Raw genomic sequence first — 18,396 nt, forward strand, 5'->3', positions numbered from 1 at the left:
TAGATATCGATATATATCTATATCGATATCTATATCTATATATATATCTCACATTTTCTTTATCCATTCAACTGTTGAAGGACACCTGGGCTCTTTCCATAGTTTGGCTATTGTGGACATTGCTGCTATGAACATTGGGGTGCAGGTGGTCCCTTCGGATCCCTACACTTATATCTTTAGGGTAAATACCCAGTAGAGAAATTGCTGGGTCATAGGGTAGCTCTATTCTCAACTTTTCAAGGAATGTCCATACTGTTTTCCAGAGTGCCTGCACCAGCTTGCATTCCCACCAATGGTGTGGGAGGGTTCCGAGAAAGAGGGTTGTTTGGTATTCTTTTGGTGACACAATGACCAGATGAACATTGCAATGAAAATATTATTATGGATGCCCCCTAAATTTTTACTTTAAAATATCTGAAATCTATAGATATTTTAAAATGCAAGAATGCATCTCATACACTGCTGTATGTAGAATCACCCAACTTAAGATTTCCCACATTTGGTTTGTGCGTGTGCAGGTGGAAAGTCTGTCCATATGTTATTATATATAAACTGGGCTCAGTGACTACAGGGGGCGAGGAGGGGCCAGAAATTACAGCTAGACACCACGATAGAAGAGAAAATTGCTATTCATTGTCTGTATATTCTCCAATACTATTAGAATTACTTATTTCCCATGTCGGAAGTATCTAAAACATTCATTCTAATGTGCACAGAAAATGAATGTCCTATAAGTGGATTGTTGCTTTTTATTAGAGTTGATTTTCCAGTCACAGCAGAGTGCGGGGCATTTGCTGTTTTCCTCCTGTATTTACTTTTGATGCTTCTTTTCTTTCTTGTAAAATCAACTCCATTAAGCCAGGATAAAATTTATTCCTTCTTCCTCACCTAGACGCAGACCCCTCAGGACTTGCAGAAACTCATAGGAGACACCAGGGACAAAATTGACTTTGGTCATTTAGGTGAATGGTTCTTTCCGGGAAAGAACAAAAACGGGACCAAAATACAAGGCAGGTTCCACCGAGACTTGAACTCGGATCGCTGGATTCAGAGTCCAGAGTGCTAACCATTACACCATGGAACCCCACATCAGGTGGCTGTTGGCATAATCCCCTATGATGAGCTTCAGAGATTCTACTGAAAGCACTTACTTGAATTTATGAGTCAGAATTCTTAGTTCATGTCCACCCATGACAGTCCTTGGATAAGAACTGGGAGATTTTATTTTATTTTTAGCTTATCTTCTGCCACCTACACAAACCCATAAAGTCCCCCACTCCCAGCTCAGGCACTTAGTGGTCCTAATCCTCTCTTTCTTCCTCATTAAGAAAGAGTGAGTACTTGTTATACATAGCATTACTGGACTGAATGTCCTATATTCATTGTATGATTTAATGCTCAAACAGTGGGTGAAGATACGGTTAGTCCCTATTAAAACAGGGGAACAGGCTTGGAAATTTCCTATCTGTGATCTGCAATTCTTCCCAGTTTCAGCCATGTATTTTTTCCACGTACTATATCTAACTATCAGGTATATTGCTTCGAGGAAAACAAACTTTAATGTGTCCCTGTCTGGCACATTCATGGAGGGAAACCCTGGAGAGGGGCTGCGTTTTGAGGAAACAAAGCAGGTGCGCTGCAGAGAAAGACGGAACTGCCATGGGTCGCGGTGGGTTAAGGAGCGTGCGGGAGATGCTGTGTTTCACCATCTAGACCCCTGGTCAGATTCGCCTTCTTCACAAAGAAGGTGCCCAGGGAAGTCTGCCAAATTGTACCCCAAATGTTCTTTACTGCTGCTTCACAGACACTTTTTCTCCCTCGAGTGCTCTGGCTAAAGAACAGGTTTCTGGGCGCAGCACTGTGTTGGCGGGACTCCCAGGGTGCAGGCTCCCTTCCCAGCGCGTCCCAGGACTGCAGGACGAGTTCTAAGGGCAGCAGTCTGTGCCTCTGCAAAGCCGCGTGGTGACTACCTACCCGCGCTGAGGACTGGGTTCCTGCGGGATCAGCAACCTGATCTCCGGGTCCCGCACCGGCTGCACTGGCCATCCAGAGGACAGCGGCCACACAAGTGTCCCCCAAGAACTGGGCGGAACCAGATCACAAAGGCGGTCCACCTCTCTTTCCAGTGGTCTCAGTGATAAAAACAAACAAAACACAAGGAACTTGCAAAAAAACCAAAGTCAAACAAACACCCCAAACCAAAAAAACACAAGGAACTTGCAAAAGTCAACTCCAGGCAAGACACGAATCCCATGCAAAGCCTTTACAGGACCCAGACCTTGTTCCAGAAACTTGATTCTGCTCAACCACACAAGTGCATGTGATTTCCAATGAGGCAAGAAGTTGTTACCTTGTAACTCAAGAGAGCAAGTACAAAAACATTGCCATAAAACATAATTTTAAAGGGACTGCAGAACCAGAGCTCGCAAAATCCCGAGCTGACCTTTCTCTCTTACTTCAGGAAATAAGTCATTATCATCTCAGGCTTGGGGATAGCCCGTTTGCCCTGAACAGTCACTTCTTGGTCTGAGGCTACATATGTATATATCTGGAAAGCAGGAATAAGGAACTGGATAACGAGGAAATTATAACTGAAACCAAAAAATGATTTAAATGGAGAAATATATATTTTAAAGTTCTTATTGTAGAAAAAAGTAATTAGGTTAGTGCCTTCTACACAATCATTTAACTAGTTTTACTGAATTTCTAGGGAAGGCTGGGTGCTATGCAAAGTCCTAGACACTGTAAAAGTAAACAAGACAAAGGCATAATCCCTGTCTTCATGGAGATAAGCATCTGCCAGGAAGGAAGCTCCCTAAACACCAACAGGAAACACAGCTCACGCAGGGATAGGTAGGACCGAGTGCCTGTAACTGGCTGTCTAATGGCATGGTAAGATGCAAAGCTAAAAAGCAAATAAAATCAGGACATGTTGACTTACACAAGAATGGATAATGCTACTTTGCAGAGAGAAAAATGGAAAATATGAGTTCAGCATATGATCCTGATTATAAAAGGGGGAGCAGTGGGATGCCTGGGTGGCTCAGGAGTTAAATACCTGCCTTCCATTCAGGTCATGATCCCAGGATCCTTGGCCAGGAGTCTGCTTCTACCTTTGCCTCTCCCCCTGGCTTATGCTCTCTCTCAAATAAATAAATAAAATCTTTTTAAAAATGGAGTGGTTTATCTTAGACAGCAACAAGACAGCAAAATGAAAATGGGAAGAGTTGAGTTCCATAACAGACTTAGAATTAGGGCTCCAACAGCCTCCTCGCTTACTTAGTTGTACTGGCTGCTCCAGCACTGGGCTGTGAATGGGGCACACACACCAACAAGGGGACATCCAGTGAGCATAAGAGCTTGCAAATGTGCTTCCCTCTATAATATATTGGTGAGCACTCGTTATCCTGGGGGAAAGAGGTGTTCAGTCCATCTAGAGAAGCTGCTTGGACGAGTCAAAAAGAATTTGTTAGTTCTCATGACCATTGAGAGGCAAACCATTCCAAGGAATTCACAAGGAATTCACAGTGCCCCCAGACTAATGCTTCCCTGCATTTAGGTTCTTCCTTTATACCATGTAGCCTAATCGTAACCATTAAATGAAATTCCTCAAGAAAGATCAAAGATAAAGCAGCTAAGGAAACAACCTCTTTAAGTTCAGGCTGCATGACTCACTAAGCTGAACACTGCACTCGAGCCATGCTTGAAGCTGAGATTCAAGCCCAACCGGTTCTGATCTTCTGCCTCCTACCCAGTTAGACAAATCTGGGTCATGCCCTGGGGGTAGAACCAGGCTCATTTTTAAATGGAGAAAGATCTGAAATTCTGCCAACTTCTCTTCAACCTTAATCTTGAGTTTCCCAGAGAATAATTGTTTTTTAATTACATTGTCCTCATTCTTTTTGGGGAAGGAAACATGCAGAAGTGTTTCTAAGTAACAATACTTCTCTTTAAGTCTCAATAGATCTGCTACAGCTTGTGTAAGAAACATATTTTTGTCTAGGGGTTTTCTTGTGATAATTGTCCAACACCTAGTAGCTCCAAATCAAAGCTGTTACATAAACCATGCTTTATCCAGAATTTCTTGTTTCTGGAAGACTAAGAAATGGAGAAAAAAATTCCAGGTAATGACAGAAGTAAAAAGATACACAGAAAAAACCACAACCATAGTGACATTTTCACACAATATACCTCTCTGAAAAACTAATAGGAAACATGAATGGAAAAATAGCCGTAAGACAAAATAATGCCATCCACAGACACACAGAGAGAACAGTGCACATACCAACTTCGGGACTCAAACCTTTTGCAGACACAGATGAAGTGATCTCAAATTTGACATTTTACTAGGCCACAAGGCAAGGCTCCAAAAACGTAACCGGGTTGGATACATGCTATTATTTCACAGCAATAAAATTATGCCAGAAATCAAAACACGAAAATGAAAATCTTTTTTTACAAAATAAATAAATATGCTTCTAAATAATTTATGGTTCAAGGAGAGGTCGCAATTGAAATTAAGAACTGTTTTTGAAATAAATGAGAAAAATAGTACATATCAGAACTATACCCGTACTGTGCAGCTAGAAGTGTACTTAGAGGGACACCTTTATGTACAAATATATTAATAAAATAAATACCAAAGAGTAATGATCTAAACATTCATTACATGAAATTAGGAATTAACCACATTTTGTTTAGCCACCCATCCGTGGATGGACATTTGGGTTGTTTCTACTTTTTGGCTGTTGTGAATAATGCTGCTATCAACACGAATGCACAAATAAATACCTGTTCAAGGAGTGCCTGGGTGGCTCAGTTGTTGGGCATCTGCCTTTAGCTCAGGTCATGATCCTGGGGTCCTGAGATCAAACCCCGCATCAGGCTCTCCCACTCCTTGTGTTGTGTTCCTTGTCTCACTGTATTTCTCTGTCAAATAAATAAAATCTTAAAACCCAAAACCCCAAATATCTGTTTGAAATAATGCTTTTAATTCTTTTGCGTATATACACAGAAGTGAAATTGTTCGGTCCTATGGCAATTCGATTTTTAATTTTTTCCAGCCTCATTGAGATATAATTGACATCTAGCATTGTGTGAGTTTAAGGTATTACCACAGTAGGTTTAGTTACCATATCCTTATCACATAGTTTCAATTTTGTGTGTGTGCGTGGTCTATTCCAGAAATGCAATGTGATTTAACATTCAAAACTCAATCCATCAAAATACACCTTTTTAATGTATAACATTAATAAGTAAAAGAATAATTATGTGATAATCAAAATACGCATATAGAAAATATTTGGTAAAATACAGTTTCCAAGGGCGTCTGGGTGGGTCAGTGAGTTAAGCATCCACCTCTGGCTCAGGTCATCCTGGGATCAAGCCCAGCGGGGAGCTGCTCAGCTACCATGTTTTATTCAGAATTTCTTGCTTCTGGAAGACTAAGAAATGGAGAAAAAAATTCCAGGTAGTGACGGAAGTAAGAAGAGACACAGATAAAACCACAACCATAGTGGGACATTTTCACCCAACATACTTCTCTGAAAAACTAATAGTAAAAACTAAATTTACATTTATGTAAATGGGAAAATAGCCGTAAGACAAAATCATGCCAACCACAGACACACAGAGAGAGCCTGTTTCTCCTTCTCTTCCCTGCTTGTGCTCTGTTTCTCTCTCTCTCAAATAAATAAATAAATGAAATTTTCTATTCATATTTTTAACTTAAAAAGACTCTGTTTTCTAGGTATTTACCCAAAGGATACAAAAATAGTGATTCCAAGGGGCACATGCACACCAATGTTTACAGCAGCAATGTCTACAATAGCCAACTAGGGAAAGAGCCCAGATGTCCACTGAAGGATGCATGGCTAAAGATTAAGTATAGGCATATAATGAAATATTACTCAGCCATCAAAAAGAACAAAATCTTGCCATTTACAACACCGTGGATGGAACTGGAGGGTATTATGCTAAGTGAAATACGTCAGTCAGAGAAAGACAAATACCATATAATCTCATTCCTTTGTGGGATTCAAGAAACAAAACCGATGACATAGGGGAAGGGAAGGAAAAATAAGAGGAAAACAGAGAGGGAGACAAACCATAAGAGACTCTTAACTCTAGGAAACAAACATGGTTGCTGGTGGGGGGGCGGGGGAGATGGGGTAACTGGGGATGGGCCCTAAAGAGGACATGAAAAATAATGAGAACCGGGTGTTATACACAATTGATGAATCACTGGACTAATAAAATGCTACATGTTAATTTAATTGAATTTAAATAAAAAATTAAAACAGAAAAACTTGTTTTTAATAGTTACAGATTCATAGCAAGTTGCAAAAATAGTGCAGAGGGGTTTCATGTACCCTTCACGCACTTCCCCGGTGGGTTACTTCTTACATAACCAGAGCACAATATCAAAAGCAGGAAATTAATGTTGGCTCTGTGTTCGTGTATAATTCTATCTCAAGTGAAAGAAGCTAATCCCCAAAGGTCACCTACTATGCAGGTTCATGTAACCAGTAACAGAACATCACGGCAGCAGTCTCCCACCGCCTCCCCTTAGGGTCATGCCCACACTCTCTGCCCACCATCCCTAAACGCCTGGCAAGTGCTCATTTGTTCCAATCTCTATAATTGCGTCATTCTGATAAGCTCATGTAATTAGAATATACAGTATGTGACCCACGAGATTGACTTCCTCCTCTCAGCATTAGTGCCCTTGATGTGCTTCCAAACTGTTGATTCATCCTCAGTGTCCTCTTTCATGCTGACTAGAGCTCCCGAAGACATGCTGCTGTCTGTGTCCTCACTCACCTGCTGAAGGACATTTGGGCTGTGTTCAGTCTGGGCTATCACAAGTAAGGCTGCTATGAACGATCATATCCAGGCTTTTGCATACGCATAAGTTTGCATTTTGCTGGAAATGAAGAGTGAAGCCCATGAATCATACAGTATTTTCATGTTTTATTTTGTAAGAAATGGCCAAACTATTTTCCAGAAAGGCTGTGCCATTTTCCATTCCCACCCATAGAACGATTGTATTCAATTTCAAGAACAGTTTCAAAAAAAGGTCAGACTGTAGGGACGGGAAACATAGGTGGCCACCAGCAGTTGCTCGTGGTGTTGGGAAGTGGCTATGACGGGTAACTCAGGTTTAGGACTGACAAAACTGTTCTTGTCCTGATTAAGGCAGGCGGTTATACAAAAATATGCATCTTCTTTCAAAAAGTCAATTTTACTGTACTATTATCTTCTAAATTAAAATAAAAATAGCTTTCATTTTGTGGCAGAAATACCCTCTACAATTTATCTGAGGGACATTTTCACCAAATTGTCCGTTTTGGAAATAGCTTCCTTAGAGCGGGGTTTTGGGGAGAGAAAACAGACAGAGACATCCTTAAATTCTGCACAACGCTGGGCGCAGCTCTACTCCTTCTTGAGAGCAGGATTGTACTCACTCCGTTTTTTTCTGGGAAACACAGGGAGACCCCAGACACAAGCCCCTCCCCCTATACCGCTGTGACAGGATCAGGTTGCGGGGAGACCTAAAGGGGTCCTCTCCTCGAGACAAACTGGGTAAAAGTGACGTAGTCGGCAGGATTCGAACCTGCGCGGGGAAACCCCAATGGATTTCTAGTCCATCGCCTTAACCACTCGGCCACGACTACTGGTGCACGCTGGGGTTCCCAGAAGTACAGAAGGAAAGGTAGGCGAGTTAGCGGCAAGATTCTGGGGCGGACAAAAGTGTGTTCAGTGAGACGGACAAAGACCCGCTGATTCAACGAAGCCCTGGGGAGGAAGTCGAACGCCCCCGGTGGCCCCCGACGTTTAGGAGCAAGAGGACGAGGCTGCTCCCTACAAGCATCTTCGTTTCCAATGAAGCTGAAGTCGATTCATAAACTACCGCCTGCTTCCCTGGCGGGGAACCTGGGAGAGTGTTGGTGCTGGAGTCTCCGAAACTGGGAGCAAATTTCCTCGGCCCGAAGGGGCGGGGGGCGGGGTCAGGGTAAGCACAGTTTTAGACCTGGAAGGGAGCAACCTTCTTCCAGAACTCGAAGGCCGGGTGCTCTGGATGACACTCCGAGAGAGATAGTTGCAGGGAAGGAGGGAAGGAGATACTGTCGCTGATTTGTGTCCCCGGAGCGGGGAGAGCGACAATTTGCTGAGAACCGCTCTGGGTCCCCTCCCTTCTTCGTGTCCCCAGGCTCCAAAGCTCACACCTCGAATATTCATCTCATTGCATTTGGAAAAGTGCTTGCCAAACACCAACGCGTTTTCGCTTTCCATATGGGTTAGAAGAAACCTGTAGGTAGAGATGGTCCAGAAGTTTCATTTCCCCTGAGTTCTTAGCTGCTTCCTGAAAAAATGGATTACCTGGTTTGGGTTTGTTTTGTTTTTGTCAATGCAAGAGCCCATTTTCCTTCAATTGTCACCAACACAGCACGTTTCCTGTTCTCCTTTTTAACGTTTGTAACTCAGCTTCCTTTGGCAGAATTTCCAGAGGCTCTACGGGATCCGGAACCACTCAGAGCAAAATGGTTGAGTGTGGATGCTGGAGAACATTTCATGCCCAGCAAAGTGTCAACCGGCAAGAGGTGAGAGCTGATGGATATGATGTCTCTTGAGGAAATAGAGGTAACTGCTTGGATTTAATACATTATATTTAGCCAGAAGTAACAAAGTGTCCTTTAAATAGAGCTCTATTCAATTCAGACATCACTGGGAATGGGGAGGGAGGGGCTAGATCTCATTAAAGATAAAGTATTTTCCTTTTATTTAGGTAGGGAAAAGATAAATCACACCATCACTTATGAAGAGAAGGAATGTGTTTATGGAAAGTAAGGATGTCTCACTGGGCATCTTTGGAAAATTCCCCACTCTTTGCTTTAAAAATTGTTTTAAATCTTTATTTTCTGCCTCTCTCCATTGGAATATTGGGGGCAGACATTTGTCTTGAGCCTTCCTAAAACATTTTTTTAAGTAACTTTTTGATATTAACATAATAACCGCATAAGAGTTCTTCATCAAAGTATGCATGCAAAATAATTCTTAAGGTCTAATTAAATGTCAGGAGGTTAGAGACGCAGAGAAGACTCCAGGAATTCTGCAAACCTCTAACTGGCATCCACTAGTCAGGAAACAAACTCAAGAGCCATGTAATTGTGAAGGGTACTGAGAAAGACAGTTGATCAGCAAGGGCTATTGAGGAACACTCAACATCAAAGTCCTGGTGTCCACAAGTGGAGAATTCATTTTTCTTGTGCCGAATGAAATAGATGTTTCTCCTTCATGACTAGAAGAATCTTGGGTAATGAGGACTGTCTCATACTGGGATGAAGGGGGGTGGAAAAAACAACCCACACTCCTACCTCCTGGAAGCTAGCAATTCCAGCACTTGGGTGTATCTTCTTTTTCTCTCCTCCCCCTTAACCCCGTATTTTGAGTGCAAAAAAAGGGGGGGATGGTTGAAGTCACACAAAACATAAATTGTGCCAATATCTTCCAGACAAAAACCATCAGGAATACAGAAGAGGTTGATGGGTGCATCTTAGTAAGAGGGTTTAATCTTGTGTTAGGTGATTTGGGGGGTTTAAAGAATCAGGGCTTCTCTGGACCGGATGCTGTGTGGAAGGGGGGAGCCATTCTAGGATTGGATAGCTTAATAAATCCTATCCTGAAGGAAAGAAGACCAGAGCAGTGCTAAAACTAGGATTGGTCAAGAAGCTGTCATCCCTCATATTGGACAAGAAGAGGAGACGCTGGGTCATTTTTGTGGCTTGACAATACTGGTCTCTGGGTCTGTTCTGTGTGTGTTTCACGTTTGTGTTTGTGTTCAGACAGGATAGCAGTGTGATCTTATTTCCATCTTAATCCATAGATGGTCACTTGAAGGGCCTGGCCTGACATCTGGGGTCTGTGAAATTGCTTATGTTAAACAAAAGAACATCAAGGTCTTGCTGAGAACACCAGGTCAGCCCCCATGTGGCGGAAGCTGCTTTTCTCTGTCTCAATTTTGTATTTTACTAATTTAATTGCGTGTTATATCACCAACACTTTTTTTTCCCTAGGCACTTCTCAAGTGTCATTTTAGTGGCTTTCTAATGTTCCCATACTCAGGTGAAGTCGGAATCAAGCAAATAGTTCCCCCTGCTGGACTTCTATGTTATTTGTGCTCTGCTCTTACCCTTTTTTAAATACTGTAACTGCTTTGTGCACAAAACGCTTTTCTGTAGTTAGGATTAATTCCGTAAGACAGTGTTTTGCAAAATGAATTACCGATTTGACTGTTTTCAAGCTCCAAATGAGCTGTGTGTGAGGTGCAAAGGTTGCAGGAACAAAGAACTTCTTGTGAGAATGTGAAGAAGGAAATATTATTCCTGTCCCCACGAGGAAGGCGGTGACATTTAATTGCAAACGAGAGAGTTTTGCGGACAACGGCTTGAGGAAACGTTTCCCTTGTAACGGAACATTTGACGGATCTCTTTGTGTTCCCTTAGAGGGGCTTGTGTTTTCAGCCCTTCGGAGGAAGCCGGCTCGGCACGGCACCCGTCCTCCCGCTCGGAAGCGCGGGCTCGCTAAGCCCAGAAGCAACCCTATTTACAAAACGGCTCAACTTTGCCTGGTACTTAACCGTTTCTACTTGTCCTTTCCGCTACGTGAGAGACAGAAGGTCGCTAGGTCCGGCTCTGGAAAATTCGTTCTCTGGGATGTCCTTGGGGCGCGGGGCCGGGGACCCGAGGTCGGGGCGGAGCAACCCGGTTGAACGCCAGCTAACGAGTCCCAGCTGCGAATGCCCCGGTGGAAGGAACGCCCGTGAGCGCCCTTCAGGCCGGCTCCTCTCCCACCAGCTTTTGCAAGTCCGGGGCTGCCCGAGGCGCCGCTGGGTTCCAGCCCGCCTTTCTGGGGTTCCCTGGACTTAGAGCTGAACGCACATGTCCTCGCAGATCAGTGCCTGGAGAATGGACTAAGGTCAAGGAAGCTCGAAGCTCACCATCCTCATTCGGCTCTGGATTTACTAGGGGTTCGTTCTTGAATCCAAGAACCCTTGGAAAAGCCATGAAATTCTTTCTTGCAAAACTAAATGTGTGCAGACGCTCCTCACACCAGCCACCTGTCACACTCACTAGTATCTCACGTTAGCCCACGTGGACCGCGGCTCGCCCACCCCGCCCTTTCATCAAGAGTTAACATTCTGGGGGAGCGAGAATGGCGGGGGTGGGGCTGTGCTCAGTCGCTTAAGCATCCAGCTCTGGATTTTGGCTCATGATCTCGGGGTTTTGAGGTCATGATCTCAGGATTGGGGGATTAAGCTCGCATGGAGCTCACTCGGCAAGGAGCCTGCTTAAGAGTCTTTCTCTCCGTCTCCCCCTCCCCACCACTAGTGAGTGAACATTCGGTGGGAGGGGCCTGTAGGGAGGTTAAAGGATTAGAAATTCTCTGGGGTTTGCCTGCAGAGGTCCCAGCCCTGCTGACTTGTTGCTAAGGGGCAAGCCAAGGAGACATTTAGTTTAATCAAAGATGTTTATTTAGAGAGAAGAATCAATTATTTAGGAAAGTTAATACATGATCTGCTGTCAGGAAGGTCTTCGAATAAAGGTGTAGCAAATAAAGGTGTACCATCCATATGACCAATGGCATCAGCCCTTGGAGAAGCTCAGATTGGAGAGGGTGGACACTGATTGCTGATAATGTCTACAAGAACAGAGGTGCCTATAAAGTGTGTGTATACCAAGGGTGGGGGGACAAACTTCACTCTTAAAGATGTCCATCGTCATTCAGTCAGTTGTCATAGCAGTCAGGAAACAGCAACCCAATTTTCTGAGCCACCAAAAAAGAATATCCTTTCCTGTGAACGAGGATGACTAGGGATGTGGTGCTGGTCCAGACCCAGGATCCTCCTCAGTGTGAAACGTGTTATCAGCGACACAGAGGTGGGCCAACAGGCACAATTTAGAGCCTCAGGAACCGGAAGAGAGGGGATTGTTGGAAAAAAGCAAACTATGTTTTCACACAAGTCTATAGTCTGAGAGATCTGGGTTCTCAGGAAACCAAAGCAGTTAATCCAGTTAGTTGGACAGCACAGTCTAGAAGATGTGGGGACAGAGAGTCACAGCAGTGTGGATAAACAAATGCTACAGCAAACTTTGGATTCACATGCTCTGTACTAGAAAAGTCTACACAGTATTTTGAGAATGTGGCTGCATCGTTAGAGTAGCCCACGATGGAGAAATGGTCCCGAGGACTGTAGAATAAAAATGTTTATGTATCATCTCTGCATCAAATTCTTTATTGGAAAACATGTTCTCAGATGAGTTTTTAATATTAGTGAGATAAGAGGGAATAAGGAACAGAGGGAGATTTCATTCCAAGGACACTAATTCGGGGGTTTGTTACAGATACAGTAACAAGTGCTTGAAATAATTAACTACTCTATAGTCTAAGGCATCTTATTTTTTGCTAAGGACCCCTTTCAAGTGAACTTTTTAAAATTGCAGACATAAACTAATGAGAAATACGTTTTACCACTGTCGGCCCCAAACGACTTCCTTTTCCTTGAAAGCTTTCCGAATCCTCCGAAAACAATATGTGGGCGTAATTATCTCAGTAAAGTAGTTTATAGTATCCTTAGTTATTTCTGTGGATTGCGATCTGATCTGCCCCTCTGACTTGTGCTTTGTGAGGATCTCAGACACCTCGTCGGAAGGAAGGAAGGAAAGAAAGGAGGGAGGGAGGGAGGAAGACTTCCATCTGGAAAGCGGATACGTGGGCGTAGACGTGACATCCAAGAAATAGGACAAAGCCGCGCTCGCCTCTGGCCCCGGGGCTCTGGGGCTTCGAGAACTTCTCAGCCAGCTCAGGCTTCGGCTCCGGTAAACATGTGTCCTTTCTGCACTGCAGGTTTGCAAGCCGTGGGCAGATCCAGGACTCTGCGTCCTAGGGAGTCCCTCCTCAGTGACCGCCCCTGCCACCTGGCCCTCTCTGTCCACAGGACCTCGACCGATGGCCGCTGAAGGAGCCGGGTGGTTGGAGCGCACGGTCCCACAGAAGAGAGGTCGCAAAGAAAACGCCCGAGCTGGGAAACCTGGAGTATTTCCAAAGATGCTTGGACGCATCCAAAAATCCGTGGGTCGCAGAGTCGTCGTTTGCTCTGAGCAAAGCACACAAGGAAGCCCCCTTTCCAAAAACAACACGGGTGGGAACGGGAAGGACCTCCCTTCCGCGAGGGAGAACCCCGCACAGAGCCGGAGTGGAGGGAGGGGGACCTGGCGACGTGTTAGGAACATCTTCCAAGGCCGCTTACTGGGAGCTCCCCCAGATTCCATTTTCGCGAAGCCCACGGCCCCCAGCGTGTCGGTGCATTGGCCGGATGCAATGAGATATGGTTTTTGATCCTTGATCAAACTCTTCCTTATCTTGCAGAGACAAATGACAATGGTCGCTGGAAGGATCAGAAACTCCCTGCGTCGGGTATTGTGTGTCCCTTGCATTGCCTTGTTTCTGTGCTTCTTGAACTTTAGCGGTGACTGCAGCAGAGTGTTTCCAGAAATGTATTATAGTGAGAGCCAAATAAATAATCAACGACCTTAGGGCTCCGGCGCTAACGCTGCAATCCACAGGCTCTGTGGCGCAATGGATAGCGCATTGGACTTCTAGCGTTGATAGAAAGAGATTCAAAGGTTGCGGGTTCGAGTCCCGCCAGAGTCACAAGCATTTTGTCATCGAGTGGATTCCCTCCCAAACATTTCTCGGTTCCTGTAAGATCTGGACGTTTTGCCCACAGTCAGCTTTCTCACTTCAGTGTATTTCGGCTTCATAAACAATTCCACCTGTGTCTTGGTGGGGGGGGGGGCGGTCAATGACCAAATAGAGGGAGAGAAGTGGACGCGCCCAGCGAAGGTGAAGTGTGGAAATAAATACTAGTACTTATTTCTTCGTCATGAGAAACAATTTCCAGCTCGCTATTTTCCTGGTCTTGGCTGGAGGCCCGCAGTCAGGCGTTCCACACGGTGCAGCGGCCACTGGAAACCCCATGGTGCAGCGGCCACTGGAAACCCCCAAGGTCTTCCCGCACGTGCTGCTCAGCCCAAGTCTGCTCAGACCCTCCCCGCTCCGCCCTGCAAGCGCTCACGGGTGGTGCAGAGGTTTGCTCCGCAAACTTAACTAAAGTTTAATTTGTTTTTAAATGAATGGTGGATGAGATCAGTAAAGATTATTCCCACTTAAAGAACACCACTTCCTTAATTCTGTCCGCTGGTGCCTAGTTTCAAGTATCCTTTCAGAAATTCTGTATGTATAGATGCGTTCCCCATGAGGGAAAGAAACAGAAGGACGACAGACCCAGTGTATTTCCAGCAGCGCCTGCATCTGGCACCGTTCCCTAAAGGGAGAATTGCTTGACCTTTGCATGTGGAGCATGGGTTTATGAATGTTTCAATAAAGCCTTCTTCTTAAACCCTATCACGTGGTATGGTGGGTTTTCTCCTCCTGGACTGGTACCACAATCTGGCAATGATGCACCCCTTCCCTGTGATCCGCTAGTGTAATGACTAACCTTCTGTAGAATATCGCCCACTACACACTCCTCCTACTCCTCCTACCATGCACATCCCATGTCTAGCAGGTCAGGCAAAGGGACCCCTATTTATTCCTGCATAGATTTCTCAGGAAATTACAATGTCTCACTATAGCTGCAATGCCACTTTTGTCTAATACTAAATTTACACACGTGTGCATGATTTCTGAACTCTCTATGCCCTTGCATGTTTTGTTTACCCCTGCACCAATGCATGTTCTTCTTTAGGTGAGTTTTCTAGTAAGGCTTGACACCTAGTATGATAAATACAACTATCTTTTTCTTCTTCGAAATTCTCCTGACTGGTGCAATCCCAGACTCACCTTTTCTGATTATCTTCCCTCCAGGATCACAATCCTGCACTGCCTGTTTCCTAAACTCTGTTTTCTAATGGTTATTTCATACCCTTTTTTTCTGGTTTTCTAATTTTTGTATAGCCAGAGGACAACTCTCCTAGCTGTTAATCCTTGATGGGTGGAAGTAGAAATTTCATTAATAAAAATAAGGGACCACAGATTATTTTCAACATTCCATAGTACTTTTGTTATATTTTTAGATTATCTGATCAATCCATGGGTCTGTTTAAGTACACTCTTAATCAAATGATTGTTGACTTTTTATCTACATATTCTATTACCTGTATCATTTTTCTTCATAGGGAACCATTTTAATGTATTAAGTGTCTACATTTTTGTTATATTAAAACATGACATGCTTTCTTACAGAATATGTCATAGTATTTCGTGCACATCCTTTTTATATTACAGAAATTATACTTTGTATACATAGCTTTCTACTTCTTTTTCCATAACCGTCATTATCTTATCTTATTTATATGTCATTTAAATGCTGATCATTACCAACGCATCTACCATAATTTATCTTTTTTATTGCTTCCAAGAAGGGGCCCTCTTAGCTCCTGACACTACAGGTAACTCTGCCCAAACACCCTCATACACATCCCTTTATGGATTTGGACATACCCCGGGGAGGCACAGAGGTTAGAGAACCTGTTATGCCTGTATTTTGATTGCGCTGATTGGTGCCAGATTGCTATCTCGGACGGATCCAGCCTTTTCAACAAAACTGAGTAGCCACAAAAACCTATCTGCGGCATTAATACTGCCTCACAGTCTAAGTTGTAAAGTGATGCCCCATCGAGTTTGAATCTCTTGTATAATCATTGACTCTGAGCTCTTCCTGGTTCCAAGGTTGTTAATTCTTTCCTGTAAACTGTTAACCTTGACTGCCTGCTCCCTAATTGCATCTGCTGCTTTTAATTGAAGGTTTACAGGCCATTCTATGCATGAATACCTTATCAGTCTCAAATAATTGCCCTGTGATTTAGTGATAGCATTTTTTATTTTCAGACCTGATAAGAGTACCAAAGGCTACTTTGCTCATGTTCAACTGCTAACATCAAAATAAGACAACTTCTTAGTTGTGACAGAAACTAGACCCAAAGCCACTGCCTAGATGCACAGCTGGAAATTCATCTTCCTTTCTTTCTTTCACAGAAAGAGAGAGGAAATCCACCTTTCTGTCATCATGTCTCTCTGTGTTTCCTTACCATCTCTATTACCTTTTTAATGCAAGAACATTGGCCCTTTGAACTTATAAATTACTACAGAAGATCTGTCCAGAAGGTCCCCAGCTCAGCGCTGCGCACTTGCTGAGAACTGCCTTCCTCTGAAAGGCCCCTGACAGGCAGCTCTCCGCTTGACAAATGGGGAGAGTCCTTCCAGGGTTCATGTGTGAAAGAGTGGAGGAAATAATGCAGGGGATGGGAAAAACTCTTTCCTCAAGTTGCTTTTCAGTCCAATTTCCCTGACCTTACTGGAATGAAATCCAATTTTGACCAGTCTAGGTTAATGTGTGTAGATAAACTCCATTCCACAAACCACCATGGAGCAAACATGGCCACCTTCTTGGCTTTGCCAAGCAGTTAGACCGACAAAAGAAGGCTTGGGGTTTCTCTGTAGGACGAGTACCTTGACTCTTTAGATGGTAGCAGGTGAAGGAGAATCAGAAAGCCAGATATCAGGGAGAATTGGGACTTAAATTATCCTTGGAAACCTGTGGGGGTAGAAGTCGATTCTCACTCTCCAGGTTGGAAGCTGTCACCCTCAGCCCTCCATTATGTACACAGAGCTGCTACTGGACTCCGGACTTCTGGCTCAGAGCTTTTAAGCAGTTGCAGATGGGTCGGTGGCTAGACAGGGCAAGCTGGTGCTCACAAGAATGCCCTCACAAGGTGGACATGGAAGCGCCCCGCACATCGGGTCTAAAGATACGCAGCCACAGAGCCGATGGCCGACAGCCGTAAGAAACCTGCTCTGTCACACAGAGAGAAAAAATGGCTTGGCTTCGTTTGGGGGAGTTGGTCCCATTAATGCCACAGTTCTGGGCCCTAACTTTATACACCACTTCCGTGCACACTGTTGAAAGCTGAAATTATGAGGAAAAGTGAGGATGGCCAGAAGGGGTTGGTGATACTTCCCTGCAGGAGAGGGTGAGGTAAGTGCATGGGAGCCCACTCCCATGCAGTGGGATGGCCTGGCTTCCGCACTAGGATAGCAACACATAGTCCGCTCTTCTGGCAGAAAATATGAAAAAGAATAGGATTCTCTTGGAGAAGAGCAGCACCTTGCAGAATGTAGCGGGAAACCACAAAGGGGCAAAGGATGGCTTCCCAAGAAGCTCGGTCAGCATCTCCTCAGCTGGACCAGGCAAAGGGGTGATACCCTGCATTTACAGAATCCCAGTCAAAACCCTACCTACTCTCGTCCTTAGAGCATCCGTTCTGCGTGGGAGCAATGCAAATGCATTTAAAATCAAATAAGCTAAGATTATGCATTTGGAAGCCAAGAGGGGCTCTGGTCACCTAGTCACCAGGGAAGGACACTAAAACTGACTCTTGTCTTAGATGTAAACAAAGACTTTGATGAAGGAAGGCTTATAAGTTTGACCTCGATAAGTACAAAATTAATAATAATGAGGACCAGCAGAGTATTGGATCTACACAGATTTGAAAACCACAAATGTCTGACCACGTTTCAGTGCCTCTCTCTTGGCAACAAAGGAGCTTCTCTGGAAGGATAGAGAAAGTCTGTGAGAAGGAGAAATAGAGGTGGAGAAAATGGTTTTGCCTAAAAAAGATTTAATTAAAAAGTTTTGAAATAGCTTTGCACAATTCTATCTGCACTTGTGGACTGCTACTGATTAAAAAAAAAATCATCCTTAGATGATTAAAAAAAATCAACCCATCATCCCTAGACTAAGGGGTCAAAACACTCCAAAAAATAAATCCTTTAGTTTCTTATACAAAGTGAAATAGCCCACGTTTTAAAAAGAAATAAACATAAAAAACAAATAAATACACACATTATTTATAATCATCAAACTTGCTAAGAGACCAGAATTTAACTTTTCCAACTACTAAAAAGAAATGATAATTATGTAACATGACAAATGCACTAATTTATCATATTATAATAGCAACCGTATTATACTTTATATACATATATTTAATATGTATATTTATTATTATACATATATATATATAAAGGTATCAAATCTTTTTTTTTAAGATTTTATTTATTTGACAGACAGAGATCACAAGTAGGCAGAGAGGCAGGCAGAGAGAGAGAGAGAGAGAGAAGCAGGCTCCGCAGGGAGCCTGACACAGGGCTCAGTCCTAGGACTCTGGGATCCAGTCCGAGGCAGAGGCTTAACCCACTGAGCCACCCAGGTGCCCCTAAAGGTATCAAATCTTTAAAAACTTTTGATAGCCTCTAACTTACATTTTAAATATA

General features: G+C 43.7%; 3 non-coding genes across 3 annotated transcripts; 1 reads left to right on the forward strand and 2 right to left on the reverse strand.

The window, feature by feature from the left end:
• Nucleotides 1–1,012: 1,012 nt before the first annotated feature.
• On the reverse strand, nucleotides 1,013–1,084 carry TRNAQ-CUG. The gene has a single exon. It is a non-coding gene; the product is annotated as a tRNA-Gln (tRNA).
• A 6,510-nt stretch (nucleotides 1,085–7,594) lies between these two features.
• Nucleotides 7,595–7,676, reverse strand: TRNAS-AGA. Its single transcript has one exon. It is a non-coding gene; the product is annotated as a tRNA-Ser (tRNA).
• Nucleotides 7,677–13,624: 5,948 nt separating this feature from the next.
• Nucleotides 13,625–13,713, forward strand: TRNAR-UCU. The gene is given in 2 exon segments: nucleotides 13,625–13,661; nucleotides 13,678–13,713. It is a non-coding gene; the product is annotated as a tRNA-Arg (tRNA).
• The last annotated feature ends 4,683 nt before the right edge of the window (nucleotides 13,714–18,396 follow it).

The sequence above is a fragment of the Mustela putorius genome, unplaced genomic scaffold, assembly GCF_011764305.1.
Source record: "Mustela putorius furo isolate JIRA1106 unplaced genomic scaffold, ASM1176430v1.1 tig00000594_pilon_pilon_pilon, whole genome shotgun sequence".
Classification (NCBI taxonomy): domain Eukaryota; kingdom Metazoa; phylum Chordata; class Mammalia; order Carnivora; family Mustelidae; genus Mustela; species Mustela putorius.